The sequence below is a fragment of the Pholcus phalangioides genome, unplaced genomic scaffold (assembly GCF_987345545.1).
Source record: "Pholcus phalangioides strain wild (caught in Gottingen) unplaced genomic scaffold, Ppha-v1.0 ptg000009l_1, whole genome shotgun sequence".
NCBI lineage: Eukaryota > Metazoa > Arthropoda > Arachnida > Araneae > Pholcidae > Pholcus > Pholcus phalangioides.
The window spans coordinates 9,267,754-9,285,195 of NW_028301602.1; the positions used below are offsets into that span (position 1 = coordinate 9,267,754).

Consider the following 17,442-nt stretch of genomic DNA (forward strand, 5'->3'; position numbering starts at 1 on the left):
AACGCGTTATCGTTTCTTCTTAATATAAAAATGGTATTCAAAGACTTTCACGAAGCAATAAAACACCCCCGAAATTATATCCCGAAATCAAAGGCAAAATTCACGCTTCTTGTTTCCATACAAATATTTCTGTTCATAAAAATATAGATTTAATCCAGGGATTAAGTTTTTTTTCTGGCACGCGTTGGGGGTTTTTTTTTTTTTAAACTCGCGCTGAAATTATAAATAAAATGGGGATAAATAAAGAAATTGTGGGGGAAACAATGTTGCGTTGGGGAAGATAAATTCAAGGAATTAACAGAGCAAGAGAGAAAGAAAGGGATTTTCTTATGATTCTTCCTTCTTTTTTAAGCTAGAAAAATTATTTGAGAGACGATTAAGTCAAAATTAGGATCTAAAATATTTATTGTGTAGTAAATTTTTGCTTTTCCTGAACACTTGAACGCTTACAGTTTTTTTTTTTGTTCAATTTTTTTAATGCTTACCCATACCTAAAAAGAGAAGCTTAATATAAGGATGCCATAAAAACACTGGAATAGTTGTTTGAATAAATTTCTATTAGCGCTGGGAATGGATTGAAGTTTTTAACTGGTTAATTTTTTAATCGGTTAATCGAATTTTTTGTCGTAACTATAATGTCAATCGATGCTAAAAAATATTTTTTATTCGTTTCATACACCTATTCGCCAGATGTAAACAAATGTAGGAATACGTGGATTAAGAAATTAACTTAAGAATTAACTGCCTACTTGAAACAATTTAATTGCTTTACTTCCAGCTAGGTGGGAGGCCCCAGAACAAAACTTTGTCTAGGGAGGCCTATGATATTTTTGAGATAGCTGTCACTGAAGGCAATGCGTTTTTTAGCAGTAGACTAATTAAAAAAAAATGTCTTTCTCTATTTCTATAGCCAAACGTGTTTTCTGGAAGTCTCTAAAGAAGGGGTGAGAACAATGAAATGACTAGAAAAAACCCGGGGGAAAATTTTCTAGATTCTAGCCAACGTGAACGGAAGGCATGCCCCGTGAGGGGGGTTGCTGACAGAGCTCCAACTCGGGGACCCGTAATGAATCTCATTTTTTGCACTGTAGATAACCCATGGAGCCCGGATGAACCTATAAATGGTTAAAGAAACATACACACACACAAGTCCTATTCCTAAGAGAACATGGACCATTCCTCCCACACTTGCACAGAATTGATAATTATTAATTATTATCAACTACGAGGAAGTGAAACGATAGAACATCTTCATTGTTACGAAAAAACTACAAATGCAAGTAATTTACAAATTTCGAGGAGAAACATGCTTCTCGGTGGCTTTTTACAATTCTCAGCTTTGCATAAAACGCATTTAATTTCCATTCAAGAAGTAAAAAATACTGAAATTTAAATAAAACTCAATTATTTAACTGTTTTCTTCGAGAACTTTGCTACATCACTGATTAAACATTTCATTGATACCGCACGGATAACGAAGATATTTCGTTTCGGAATCACATTCATTAGCAAAAACGCGATTTCCCACATAGGTTTCCAAGAAAAATCGTTCAATAGGTTCTAGAAAAACTCGTAGCAAATCTAAAAAAGGCATCAAAAAAATAAGAAGCGCTATAAGAAAGATATGAACTGGTCGGAGATTGAAACGAACAGCGTCACAATCGGATGAAGGAGAATTTACAGGAAATGGGAAACTGAAGACGTGTGAAGATCTTTTCAGTTTACACAATTGTATGCTGAATCGGATTCTAGTAGGTTGAGTTGCAAGAGAACATTGGACCCCTTAAATTAGAAAAAAGAGTAAAGTTTAGGTTTATCGGGGCCCTTTAGAAGTCTGGAAAAAGGGCGCGGGTCCGGTGCGCCTGCCGTTAAATCCGCCTCTGATTATATGGGAAAACAACCCAGTCAGGTTCACCGGTGTCCTCTCATGTTATGTGGTGTGCTCATTTTTGTGTCTCATGCATGCAAATGACGACGCTAATTAGGAAAACTGGTATTTTGAATGCGTGTATTCAATATATTATTAAGAGACTTTTTTTTTCATAGTTTCCATAATACTTTCATTATTTTATGAGCTCCAAATGTTCACAAAGTATTCAAACAATCAGAAAAAAATTCACTTGTGTGAAGTTATCTTTTTTGTACTGCGTTGAATGGAATATTTCTTAGACGGGGTAAATAAAATATCTAGAGATTTGAAAACGTAACAAGCTTGAACTTTTCTTTTTCAATGAAAATATTTCATACGGCTAGGCTTAGTCAGATAGTCAACAGATACCTAATATTTTTTTAGGATTTAACACTAGAACGACGGGAATTTCGAATTACATAGAACGACAAATAGCCGTCATTTTGACCGCGATCGGAAAAAAAATCAACATGAATTATTTTTCTTTACTCAAACTTCTTAAAATATACATATCTATTCAGTCTCTTTGACTAATTTTTTCAATAAATCCTTGTTCGTATACGAATTTTTTTAGAATTTTGGATAATAGGGCTTGTTATGACAAAGATTGATAGATTGATCCCGTGTTTTGTAGTCCACTGATAAGGTTTGAAGTACAATAAGCTTGAGAATTTCGCTGAGAGATTGCATGTCCAAAATGAAAAAACCGTGAATAGTCACCAAATCTTGAGAAATGTAAAATGCATACGTAAGTCAGTATTTTGATGCAGATCGCATTGTGCACTGAATGAATTCATTTCGTTCGAAACATCAACGACACTCATTAGTAGACCAATAAAATTTCATAATTTTTGGCAGATATTTCCTTTGTCCACGATTTCAATTTCGTGTGTGCTGGTACTAAAGACCTCGATTTTCTCTGCTTAACAACTGTAGAATTACTTTTTTGCTCAGCCGAAAGCATTATACGTGGTAAAATAGTGGCTCCCCCCCCCCATAGTGGGCCTCTATAGTAAGTTTATAGTGTGAAGAGAAAAAAAAAATAATAGAGTCGGCTCTGCCCCCGAGCTAGAGCCCCTATTCATGAGTAAAATCGTGAAAAATGAAGATTCCTTTCGTCGTGCGACATTGTACCAGCGATTGCAATGCAATAAAAGCGCAAAGATCCACAGAAACGTTAAATGAATAGAATATCGTGCGATGACAAGCATCTTCAGATGGTACAAAACGGGTACAGCAAGGAAGAAAAGCAAACAACATGTAGAACATCTGTTCCCTCAGCATTAAAGTTCGAATAAGAAGACTGATCATTCCGGCAAGTTTTGCAATCGTATTAGTTAAATATCTCTATAGCGGTCATTTTTGCCGCTACTAACATTCAAATAGAACTTCATTTTACCACTAAACTAAGAAACTTATAACATTAATATTTTAGGAATTTAAGAGTCTTGAAAAGATGGGAGAAGTCTCATGAAATTTCAACTGCCTTCATTTCAATCTCGTCAAAGCAGCATTGTGGTGAAAATGGCCGCTACAGTCGTTTTATAGTGTTAAAAGCATACACCAGTCGTCTTCTCAATAAAATAATGTACTTTAAATTCCAATGGATACTCAACAAGAAATATTTCAACGATTAAAAAATAAAAACATCCCAATATAATCAAACCTTATACTGAGGCTCAACTAAATATTCCAGGCATTACTCAAAAATAAAAAAAATTTGGTAGGAAAATTAGCAGTAAGAAAGAAAAGAAAATTGGCAACCACCGGGCAACAGAAATCCTGTCAAGTTTCGAACCCGGTTTTAAATCATCCTTCGCTAGTGCGTGAAATACTCGAGTAACATTTGAAATAAAATAATAATAAAAAAGAATTAAAACGAGTTCAGAGAGCTAAAATACCTGGTGGATAGGGTTAAAACAGTTGGATGCTTTCGTCTCGAAATGAAGTATTACTTCCTCTGATAATTAACTTTGAGCCCTGAAAAAAGAATCTTAATGAGGTAAGTCGAGACGTTTTAGAAGAATGTCTTTCGAAAGATAATGAAATAAATAAATAAATAAACAAACAGGAAGTTCAACCACATCCGAGATGACTTTTATTTTGATTCTATAAACAAACCCGCCTACTTACCTAGTTTGTTTCTTATTATTTATTATTTTCGTTATTATTCTCTCCTCTTAAAAGATATTGTTGCTTCTGTTTTTCCGAGAATGTCTCTGTGAATTCATTAAGGTCTCTGAAGAGAAGAAATGCTAAAATAAAAGAATAAGCCCCCCCCCTCTCCCCACCGCCTGCTCTTCTCTGACAAGTATCATGGATGCAAAAACTTCGGTGATGGATGGATTGGTCCGTTTCACGTCGGATGTGATGTCTCACGTTACTGCTGCTACTATATATTATTCTACGTACTCCATTTCTTTTCTATTATACGCTATTTTCTGCATCTCTCGAACCATCAACGGCAAGACGAAATTAAAAGTGTTTTTTTTCCCCCCTTCCTATCTTTGTTGGGAAAAGAAATGAACGGATGCGGCCGATGCGGTAAGTATATAAGCGTTCGTGTGCGTGCGTGTGGCACGAGCGAGTTTTTGCCGCGTCGAGTGAGATGTGCGTTAACGCGCGTGCGGCACGAGCGAGTTTTGCCGCTTTGAGTGAGATGTGAGCGTGGCACGCGACGAATTTCAAGTGGAGAAGTGTGTGGGTGAAAAAAAAATTTTTTTTTTGCAATAAATCCAAAATACTTTAGAAATTTTCAAATTCATACTGTATAAAATTTACTTTGTGTTGAGAAAAAGATTTTTCGAATTTTTTCTTAGACGTCGGGATCAGTTTAAAAATCAGGAATTTCTTGAGAACTGAAGGAAAAAAAAAATCACGTCTAGAAATTTCGATAAGATTTTCTTTCCCATTTGACAATGTATTTTTTAAGTATTTCTCGAAAATCGGGAGTTTTTGAGAGAAATCAAACTTATCATAGAAAGTTAAAAAAGAAGAAGAGATTGCTTACATATAAAAAAATTAGGAAAAAACGAGAAAAATTCAAATATTCCAGGTAGAAAAATGAATTAAACCGATAAAATATGAATGATTTCAAAAATTAAATCAATAAAATATGAAATATTTTGAAAAAAATCTTTAAAATATGAAAGATTTTGAAAAAAAATCACTGAAATGTGATTTGGGAAAAATTCATAGAAATATATGAAGAATTCACAAAAAAATCATAAAGTATGAAAAGTTTCTAAGAGAAATAGCTGGTAAACAAACACAGTCGCTAAAATATGAGAAATATGTAAAAAGAAGACATTGGTAAAACAGAAAGATATCAAAAAGAAATCACTAACTATCAAAGATGTAAAAGAAAAATTCTAAATATCAAAGATGAAAAAAAAATCGCTAAAAATGAGAAATGTTTAAGCAAAATCGCTAAAATATGAAAAGTTTCAAAAAGAAATGGCTAAAATATGAAAGATTTCGAGAACAAACTGCTAAAATACGAAAAATTTCAAAAAATAATATTAGCATTTCAGTGAATATTTATAATCACTGAATATTTTAAAAAAGGAATCGCTAAATGATATGAAAGATTTAAAAAAAATCGCTAAATTATATAAAAGATTCAAGAAAGAAATAGCTGAAATATTAGATTTTTTTTAAAAAGAAATCACTAAAATATGAGAAATTTCAAAAAAGGAATCGCTAAAATATAAATAAAGCCAAAAAGAAATCATTAGAATAGGAAAGGTGTCAAAAGAAATCGCTAAAAAACAAAATTCTTTAAAAGCTGATATTTTTTAAAAAGTACAGTCATTTATAAATTTCATATCTGGAATTTTTGATTTTTTTCTGGTTTTTTAAAAAAAAATTATATGAATAACTTTTCTTTAAAATTTGAGAAATTAAAATTGAATATTTTTTTTTTAAATGCAGAATTTCGAACCACAGTCGGCGTTCGCTATAACGACCATTCCATTACAACCGGCAGAATAAGTCCCAAATGTTTTCATAGAATGACTATCATATATGATTTACTCCCGATATAACGACCCTCCCAATATAACGTCCGTTTTCAACACGATGAAGGGGGTCGTTGTATCGAGCGTCGACGGTATTTATAAATTATAATTTTAAAGACCAGAGGAAAAAAATAATGGTATTATATATCTCAAACTAGAAACAGTTAAAATTCGAAAGCTGTCAGAAAAACTACCAAATTTGGATAAATATTTAATTCTTAATATCTCAAAAATGAAAAATAATAATAATACAATCGATTTCATTTTAAATTCTATTCGATGTTTCAACAAATGTTTATTGATTAGAAAAATAATCTCGAAATTCTAAAGAGTATAAAATTAAAAATCGTAAAAAACCTAAAAAAAGACCCCATTTTTTGGAGAAGAAAAAAAACCCAATTGTATTTATTCTTCAGAACTTGAAAAAACTCTTTACTGTATTTTTTTTTTTTTAAGATATTTTTATCTTTTCACGGGAAAATAAGTATTTAATTTGAATGTTTACAACAGATGCAGAATCTAGATAACCGAGAGCGATGAGCGATCTATTTATTCCGGGGACACCAAGTCGTTCTTTACATGAAGATTGAGAGTCTGTTCTTACAATTGCTTATCTGCGTGATTTCAAAACAAAAAGCTATGATATTCATTGTCTTTTACGACAAAATTTGAAATATTGAATTCTCCAGAGCTTCCTAAGATATTAGATCATTATTTCCTACTGTTCGAAAGAGGGGAGGGGGGGGGGGACAATGGCCGATCTTTCGCCCGTGACATGTTGAAAATTTGCCATGCCACCAGGAAGAACGATAACATAAATGGTTTCGATTTTAAAAAGATATTCGATTGCACACAATACAAAAAAATAATAATAATTTATGATCAACGCAATCTCAGACGTAAATCTCCGAGTTTTATTAGTTCTGAAGAAGTTTTCATGTTTCTTGATTCTATAAGATGATAGTTAATTGAATAACTTTGAAATGACAGGCGAAATTTTGCCTTCTCACCTGCAAAATGCAATTCCGTTCATGCTCAACTTGGTTTTTAATGTCCTCCGACACGGATTGTCACGAGATGTTCCGGAAGTTGGAACAGAACCAGAGGTTTGGTCTACATCTGCGGTCGAAAAATTATGAATGAAGTACTAATCACTGATCAAAACTTGAGAAAATACTAACTCCGTTTTTTAACGACATCTAAAGATTCCACTAGATTGTTGTCTACTACGACGCTTGTCGTTTATAACCGAAGTGTGTCAATAAAGCGAACATTGACTTTTTCAAGCTCTTTCAAATATGAAAAATATAATCAGTTACACAATTAAATACAGTACTACACATGAAATTTATTATGATTAGCGTGGCCGTATTTTACTGAGAAAAATGCAAGAAAATTGAGATAACAAATTCTAGACATTGAAAATTTTCGCAAAAAATTTTAACAATTGTCGACGAAATTCCAACTACTGCGTATAAATAAAGCTTGGTGGGAAATGAAGTGATATCAAGTTCGCAGTGAATTGAAATATAAGTTAAACATGACAAACAAATGTGAGGTCAATATTCACGGTCATATGCATTTATAAATTACGCAAATTGTCTCCATCCCTGATTTTAATAAAAAACTGTGCATGCTGCATCGAAAAACGGGACATATTTATAAAAAATAAATAAAGCAAGCAAAAAAATACGGGAATTTCCCTTCAAGTCGGAGCATCAAACATGCTATAAACCTTTTTATTTTATATCATATTTATTTCATTATGAATGAAACAACAGATTCTCTTAATGTAATGAACTCTAACACTTGGAGTTCCTTGAAAAAAATGCATTAAAAACGGTAAAAAAGAGACGGAAAAAGACTCCTAGTAGCGCTGCCGCGAGCTGAAGATATTCGTGTGCCCATTTGTACTTTGAAGTGGGGCTTTTATGTGGGAAAATATCTACCAAACTATTCTGGGAAGCCGCCACGAACCATAAATTAAGCGAGGGAGCAGCGGGTGACAAAAGTATGAGAACCACTCACTGGTCTAAGGGACGGTTTCCAGCATGACCACCTGCTTATATCTCTTCGTTGAGACAGAGCGTCATTTCATGTTCTGGTTAGGATGAGGTCTAAGGGATGAGGGTCAGAATGTACAATAGTGGATAACTTGTTGCATATGAAATAAAGTTATTTTGAACGAATCGAAAAACCGTGGCCACTAATGAACCATGGCTCACTGCTCAGTAGAGACTTCCCGGTCGCAGTGTCACGAGTCATTAAAAAAAATTTCATACCATAAAACATCTCTTCTCGTATATATTTCTAATCATCGCGTCATCATACGATACATTAATTTCATCTATCAATGATTAAACGCGAATTCGATCCACGCCAATGCCGATACTTGGCCATTGAGATAGGGTTATGGACCATAACAGTGAAGATAAAAAATAATATAAATATAAAGAAGAGAATCTCAGAGCACCCATGTCTATCTCATTAAAGATAACCTCTTCTAACATGTGATAACCAATAAAAATTTAGAGGAACACCTGAGTTGATGGAAAACGGAAGCTACTCTGATAGTAGTTATCAGTTTGTGGTAGGTTTTCTTATATATAGCTCGAGACAATGGGTATATTTGGTTCAGCAGAAGCCGCGTTCAAACAATGATAACAAAGTAGAAGGATCGAAACTCACACAAGAGCCCAAAACCAAAGTCCAACTTCATTTTTGAACAATAGAGAAAATTCCGATTGTTACTCGTACTTATCTTTTATGCATTATTATTATTATTATCTTATACTCTTTCAAATCCTTCCGAATCAAAATATCAAAAATAATAATTTTATCTCTGGAGTGCATAAATAAGGCGATAATATTTGTTTCAGGTTGTTATCCTTATCATTCTGCACACCTTTTTTATTTTTTTTTTAAAGTAATGATAAGGTACTCTTCACATGTACCGTAAAATTTTGGTTACGATAATTAGAGGGAAAAAGACGCGCGTAAACCTTTCATTGTTTTCGAGTGTTTACTTGCAGGTGTTTCTTCGAAAACATCGGAAACACCAAATTCTGTGATCAATAACATCAGTGATTTTGTTTCGCAGATTCTCAATTTTTACTGTCATTTTTATGGAATATACGGGGATATATATATATATATATATATATATATATATATATAGAGAGAGAGAGAGAGAGAGAGAGAGAGAGAGAGATCTCTTCGGCACAGTAGGGTCCCTAATGCGTATAAACAAAGTTTACATTTCTAGATGTATATTAGGTATGACCAAGAAGGAGAAGGCCTCCGCGCGAAGCTCTTGATGTCACTGAAGTAGGCCATTTCACCCGTAGCCATTGGATATAACAGGTCGACGCATGCGATATCTTTACCTTTTTTGCAGTACATCCAATGACTAGGTCATTGCATCTATTTAATTACGTGCGAAATGCGACGTATGCTTTGGTGTAGTAGATAGAGATTGGGACGTACACATGACGAAGGTCGGAGGTTCGAATCCCGTTCAATTCACTGAAGCTACTCTTTTTCCTCCCTTCTATCTTCGTTTCCTGACGATCTTTGATTTATTTTTCAACGGAAGTTTTTTTCTTTTTTTCAAACATGAAAAGAACTTTCGAAACTGACAGAAAGTTTACTTCTCTGAGAGCTCATCAGGCAATCTTTGAGAGTATTTTGACTTGACGTAAAAAAAAAGTAATTTTCTTTGATTAACGGGCGAGAATTTTTCCTAATTTTTTATTTTTCCTCTCACAAAAACTGTCTCCCCCCCCCCCCAACTGCTATGCACGTGGTCATCGCTGACACAGTTTTGTATAACTGTAAATTTATAAATATCATAGCACACCGTAATTTACTGCGAATAATCCACAGTTGCATAAAGTTCGGATACGAATTTCGTCACTTTGAAAAAATTTGTTCATCATATATAATCCACATATGTTAATGTATTATTCGCCAGCAATAAAATTTTGGGGAAATGGAAGAAGTTTTTGGTCATGTTTTTATAAAAAAAATTGTCGATTTCTTTCATTGCAATTTCAATTATTCTGTTCAGAAATCATTGATAATTATTCTTGATAATTTTTTTCTTTGGAAATGCAATATTTTACTTTCAACTTCAACCTTTCGACGGCAAAAAGCGCAGGAAACAGACAGCGGTATTTAGTCTGCATGAATGAATCCAAAGATTTTTCTAACGTATAAAAATGTATTAAAGTGAAGAATTTATTGCTGTATTTTTAAAATAAATTGTTTCACTTATACGAAGGATTTTTCAGTTCGACACCACTAACGTTAGCGAGTTATTTCGCGAAACCTAAAGCTTCGCCCCTCGAGTTGTTTTGCTATCTTCTTTGCTCGTAACAACTAATCAATTCTTCTAGTATAACTAAGAATGTAAGCACTGTAATTTCATGTTACGGATTTCATACAAGATATACTGAAAAATGGCTATTTATCTAAAGATACTGGTTTTTAGAAAAAAAAATTAACTTCTGCCTCAATGGGAACTTGAACCCTTGCCCCCCTCGCATTACGGATGAGTACACTGCCACTATGCTATGGAAGCATATAGAGTATTTCTTCGTTGGAGATGTCTTGGGGGAGAATTTTTCTTTATATTTTTGCACTAATGCAAAATTTTATTTTAAATTTAATGCACCGACACATGATACACATGCTTCAGCGTTCATCTTTCTGAGGTGTGAAGCGGGGTGTGCCTGGTCCTTCAATGTTTAATGTATTTTTCACTGTTACTTTCAGTGAAAATTCAGGCTGTAGAGTCTCGAATTTTAACTTTTCTACATCAATTAGATTTTTTGGGGGCTTCCTAACCCTTCGGGTAAGGCAATCCTAACATCGCCCGGTCATCGACCGTTGCCCAAGGTGCTTAGGATGTCTCATGTTTGTGAGACCACATTGAAAAAGAAGAATATGTTCAATTTTAACTGCATACAAGATTTAAAATTAGAGTGATTGCACTTCCAGTCTTTGTAAGAGGCATCACAGACTAATTCTGCCCGGGAGCCCATGATGTTGTAAAGATGGTGCTGCCTTGAAGGCGGGGAGAGTCATTTTTCCGTATTTTCGATGTGAATGCGTCTAATAAATCAGAACGATTTTTGAGCTCGTTGGAAAGATGAAGATTCAAAATTTCTAGTGATAAGAGTTTGATCTCAGTATGACCTCATCGGATAACACAATAGTGTCACAAACACGGAGTACGAAAGTTGTCGTGTCACATACCCGAAAATACCCCGGCCTGCTATCTCGTTATGTGAGGTGTGTCGTTGGGTTTGTTTTAGCAAATTCTAAGAATGCAGTGAAATGAAAGCGCATAAGTAGCATTTAAAATAAATTATAGTCCAAAAATTGAATTTTTTTTATTCATTTTTCTCAAAATAACTTGATACCTTGCTAAAAAATTGTTTTTGAAACATCAAAAATGATTTGAGAGGATACAGAGACGTGTGGGAATTCCAAAAGAATTCAAAATCACGAATACTTTACTCAATGATAATTATTTACTAATACAGTATCCACGTTTTAAAAACTTGCAGCTGTATCTCGACACAGTCTACCCTAATTTTTTATCAATTATTTTCAGTTAACATACAGGGCCGTATACTGTATTTGATTGTAGAGTCCTGCCTTTCTACATCTATTTAGCTTTCAAGGGATCTCTTAATCCTTGGAATAGGATCGTCTTAACATGTGAACCCGTCCTGACCCGGGGCCTTAGCAGCATAGGAAGTCTGACTTCCCATGTTGACCAGAATGAAGTGAGAAGAAATAAGGCGCCAGAATGTAAAAAATGTGTTGAATTTTAACGGCATACAAGATTCAAAATTATATCGGCTAGCACTTATAGTCTGGTAGGGGGGGGGGGGGGCCTCAGAGTATTTCCTTGCCCGAGGGCCATAATGTTGCAAAGATGACACTGCCTTAGGGCCATCGGAACATTTTTCCGCATGTTGGTCTCCACGTAGTTATGGTTTCGTGAATGTACAGTTAAAAAAAATTTTTTATATAAATGATATAAACTAAGAAAATTTATGTTCCCAAGTTCACATGGATATTATTCTCCTTTAGAATTGAGATAATAATCATTGGGTCATACTGGATATTCAAGGAGGGTTGAAACAAAAAAAAAGGCATTTCTCGAAGAAAAGAAATAATATTTTTCTCCATATCATGGCCATAAATAACTTTTCAAGTTGGAAAAAATATCTCAGCGCTAGCAACTGATATCATTTCGACGACCTATATAAAAAGTTAAATTTACAATAGGAGGTATATTTTGATCAAGAAGACAATGGAATTCCTTCCTCTCTCTGTGTATGGGAATATTTCAAAAAAAAGGAAAAGACTTGTGTTAGTGTTGATAAGGTAAGGAATAAATTAGGAGTGGAAATGTAGAAACAGTGACCTGTTAACAATGATAAGTGAACCTGAGCTGACAGGTAAGATAAGGGATATGGCCAGTTCTGCTATGAACTAATTGAATAATAGTAATAATCAGGGCTCGAGACATCTAAAATTTACGCGCCCGGTAGGGTATGTAACTTGGAATAATAGATGCCCGAATTAATATTTTACACGCCCGAAAAATTTTATCACTGTATTTACTTGCTTTAAAAAGTTTCGAAAATAAATTGATTTATTTGCATAAAAAAATATATCGAAAGTGACATAAGTTATTTTTAATCCAAATTTTGGGAGAAATACGAAAATCCAGAAGGTATGTGGCCACCTACTGGAGATCTAAAATTACTCAAACACTAAATTATAATTTCCCGTACTGTTAGCGTCGGAAAAGAACTCACCAAGCTGCAATTCATCTAGTTTATAAAATCATTGCCAATTTACGGTACAGGACTGGATGGCATTCGCGAGCGGCCAGATCACGCGACTGAGAATTCGGGAAAAATCCTGATAAAAACCAAGACAGCTTGGAAAAAAGTTCCGAAGGTATTGTCGAATTGTAAGGCAAACTTTTTCTGCATTGCAGACCACTGAAATTAAGTAAAAATTTTCGCGAACCGGCAGAAATGGGAAGAATAATTTTCAAACCGGTGAAAAAAAATTGAGGAAAAATTTTCAAACCTCGGACTTATTACATTGCGCATTTTTATACTTTTCTATAAAAAAATACTCGTAACCGCTTTAAGCTAGGACACCTGCTGTCACCTATTGAATAAAATGAAAACTATCTGTTACGGTTCTGAAAATAAAATGTTTGTCGGTTTTAAACAGATGTGCAGAATGAAAATGTACAACATGTTGTAAAAAACAATAATTCTTTTACTTTTATTCTGCATGGAGCATAAGTTTTATGCACCAAATTTCGATTTTATTCAATAGGTGGCATTAGAAGTCATATTTTTGTGTAGGAGAGAAATGCAGCATAAATATATATTATCTACAATTTTAGAATCGATCGCAGAATTCTACTACTACTTTCAATATAGTATTTAAAAAACCTTGATAATCTTCGATAAACTGTCCGATAACAACGATTTTTTACCATAAAAAAAATCACTTTTCGAATTTTAATTGTGAGTGCCGTGGTTCCCAAGTAATCTTTTTTTAACTACCGTTTCTTCTGAATAGTTTGTAATTTCTTTGACGCTTCTTAGTGCTTCAAGTAACAGAAAATATGGGTTGTGCCGGGTATGGTATTTTTGCTAATATATTTGCATAAAATATTTTACGTCTGCCAGTTTGACTGATTGAATGTTCCTTATAATAAAAATCTAAAATTTTATAAACGATACCTTTGCCGAACTATAAAACATTCTCAATCAAACCACCAGGACGTTTAGCTGCTCTAACACTTTGTCAAATGTCAAAATTCGTAACGAAAATACCGCTCGCACAATAATGGTTTATTGTCGAAAACCTCTAAAATAACGCGTTTGGAGTCTATTTTATTACCATGTTTTTCAAGTAGTGGCAGGAATATATTTGTCTCTAACACAAATCTGCAGTTTTAACCCATCTCTGACGCGAATTAGAAAACAAACATTATTGAACTAAACGTTCGGCAATTCTTGCAAATGCCAAATTCGTGAAACCAAAACTCATTCGACTATAATGATTCCTATGCATCAAAAACACACACACACACAGAAAACCAATTTTATATACATGTCCAGTTTTCTGTTTTACAGTGACATCTATGTATGAAACTTTCTTTAATTTATCAAAAAAGAACTCTAGGCCAGGATGCGTTATTGTAGTGCAAGCCGCGCCTTTTTACGTCAATTGTCAATTTGTTTTTATTTAATATTTATTCTTTATAGATGCGGTCTTTGCGTGACGTCATTTTGTACTCAATAGGATAATGGGATTCAAAACAAATCCTTGAACAAAAGAATATTCTTAAAAAACCAGATTTCCGTACTTTTTCAGGATCCTCCGTTTTTCCGTATTTTATGGTAGAAATTCGTAGAAACTACGGAAATTCTGTAGTAGTTAGCAAGAATGTTCATAATTATAAATTAATTCTGAAACCGTAAACGAAATTCAAAAATCCACCTCCACCACCACATTTTAAAATCAATATTCCGTAATTAATCATAATTTTGTATATCTATAATTAATATTTAAAGTTTAGAACTTTTTTCAAAATATTTTTTCATGATTATTCTACCGAAAACAATTAATTATTTTACCCAATTCATATAATACGACATTTATAAGAAATTAATAATATAGATAGACGTGAGAACTTTACATACCTTTAGAAGACCCATTTCAAGATCATTTAGGCGAATCTGCACATTCACTTGAAGCTGCAGAAAAGAGAACAGTTTATGTATTAAAATGTTTTTTATCATTCAGGTATTTACCGTGTAAAAACGATTATTAGGGAAGAAAAAATGACCTCTCACAGATTTTATAAATACATTTTATATACATTTTTCTAAATACATGTTATTCTAAAAAAAATTTCTAGCACTTTCAATTACTTGTATTCGATTTCAAAATTAATATGATATTAGTTTATAAAATTTACGAATATCAATAATCATAAATAAAAAGTTTTAAATGGATATATCAATATTACGGTGAATGTGATAAATCGGTTGTTATGTATAAAAACCGGTTATTATGCCGACTTGCCAATCGTCTTGGTAAGTTTGATAAATTTATCACTGTCTTTTACTGAGTTTTACGCATAATATCCAAGCGTCATTGGTAAATTTGATAAATACTGAAAACATTATCTTTTTTTTTAAAGGCGATTATGAATAATAACCAAGTGCCGTTGAAAAACTTGATAAACACTTGAAACTTATCTCCTTTATCTGTGGTTATGCAAAACACTCTGGTGCAATTGGTGAATTTGATAAATATGAAAAAATTCCAAATGAGTCTAGTATGTGCGATGGCCCGAGTGGCACAATGGTAAAGATGCTCGTCTTCCACTATGAAGGTTTACCATCAAGGTCCATAGGTTCGAATCCACGCATAGAACATCAGAAGCAAGTTCCTTTACCTACCTCGCCTAGGGCGACCACCGATGGATGGAGCCTTCATTTCCCACCCAACTCCACTGGTGTGCGGTATATGGTGACCGGATTTGGTGTGCGGTGAAGTAGTATGTGCGATGAATACAGTCAGATCCCGATATAATGATACAGTACATGTATGAATTATCGTGTTTAGTATATATATCATATAGTACGATTTATATCATGTCTACCAACGACGCGACACTTGTGTAATTATTCATAATCGCCGGTAAAAGTGATAAAAAATTCAGGAAAATTTATCAAACTTACCCAAATGCTCAGTGATTACACTAACGTATAATTAGTATTAATGTATAATGAGTATTATGTATAATAACCGCATTTACCGTAACATGGATATTCTTATTGGTACAATTTGCTTATAAAAATGAAAATATTTATATAAATATATATGAGAAAAACTGAAAATATATAGTAAATAAATTGTAAAATTCACAAAGTTTCACTTAAATAATAAGAGACATTAATTAAATTATTCATTATTAAAAGAGACACCGATAATCAACTCCCAAAATATAAAATCACTTGACACAAAATAATATTAAAAAAAACCTAAATAATAGAAATCAATGTCAGGAAATTTTGAATAAAAACACATCACCACCGCAATAATAGATTCATTATTTTCAACGCAATCAATCCATTACATGATTCACATTATTTCGTGATTCGTAATTCATAATTTCGATTCATCTCACTGGATAAACACCATCATATTATTTCAAAACAACACTGATAATGAAAATTCAACGAAAGGAAAAATTCATCTTCACCTGAAAGAAAGTTCTCTCCAGTCGTTAAAGTAATGTTACGATTCTCGCACGCACGCCGTGCAAATGCACAAATGAGTGTTAATAATCCAGTTTACATGAATAGAACATGTTTAGTTGTTTTGATGTGTCCATTGAATGGACGCGGCAGTGTTCTATTATTTCACCTCACGGCACATTATCCCACGGCTGAGTGTTTATTGCTCTTCCGACCGAGACACCACCATTCAAAAAATCGGTTTTTCACTTGAAAAATCACTTTTCATTCGGAGGGAGACTGATAACAAACTGAGTACATAATAACAAACAAGAAGTAAGGAGCATCATTATCATGAGTAGATGTTCAAGAAGAAAAGGGATAAGGACACCAACGATGACATCATGCTTCGTTGAAGATAATAATAATAAAAGAATAATACAAAAAATATTTTTTCTGTCTTTTTCAGATTTTTTTTTAATGTTATCGTTATTGTTCATCGCGAATGAGTTTTACGCTCCCTTGAAAATCTTAAACTGATAACATTCTATAAAATATATACATCGATAATCAATAATCACATGGGAAAAATAAAATTCAATTTGATCCTTATATTGATTTGATTCAAGAAAATAATAACAATAATTTTGCATTCATTTCTGTGTAAATACTGATAATTTATTGGGGTTTTTTTTAACGTGTTATATAGAAGTGATTCTCAAAATATATGCCGCAGAATTTCGTGGGTTACGTGAGATTTGTTACAGTAGTGGTTCCCAACTATTTTTTTTTTGCCATACCCCACCTAAGCATCTTGTAAAACTCTGTGATGCCCACCCTCACCCTAGACACGCGGCGGGGCTTAAAATGCTGTTTATTTAGCATTTAAACAGCTTTAAATGCTGTTTCGATCAATTTATGTTAATACGAATCACTTTTTGGAGGTTAAAAACTCAAAATTTCCTTAGAGAGATTCTTTGTACTCCCCGTCAAACCTCAAATTAGCCTCTGCGCTTCCTCCCCAAATAAAAGTAGGTCCTACTTACGTCCTTTTCCATGACGTATATAACAGTGTTGATTTCAATAACGGACACGCATGGGACCAAAATATTTGTCGCTAACGGGGATTACGGATAGCAAAATACATTGATTCCAGTCGGCATAATTTTTAGAAAAGTGTCCGTTATCGAGAGGTGTCAGCTAAAGAGCAAGT

General features: G+C 33.4%; 1 protein-coding gene across 3 annotated transcripts in view; it reads right to left on the reverse strand.

Annotated features, from left to right (window-relative positions):
• Window positions 1-17,442, reverse strand: part of LOC149081711 (uncharacterized) — a 472,262-nt gene that overhangs the window by 315,341 nt on the left and 139,479 nt on the right. For 2 of the 3 annotated variants that reach the window (XM_089237128.1, XM_089237127.1), the window contains exon 2: window positions 14,685-14,738. The gene's annotated coding sequence lies outside the window, so the exon portion shown is untranslated. Of the gene's footprint in view, window positions 1-14,684; window positions 14,739-16,255; window positions 16,413-17,442 lie in introns of those variants that run through there. The other variant, XM_089237129.1, reaches the window with a different exon arrangement.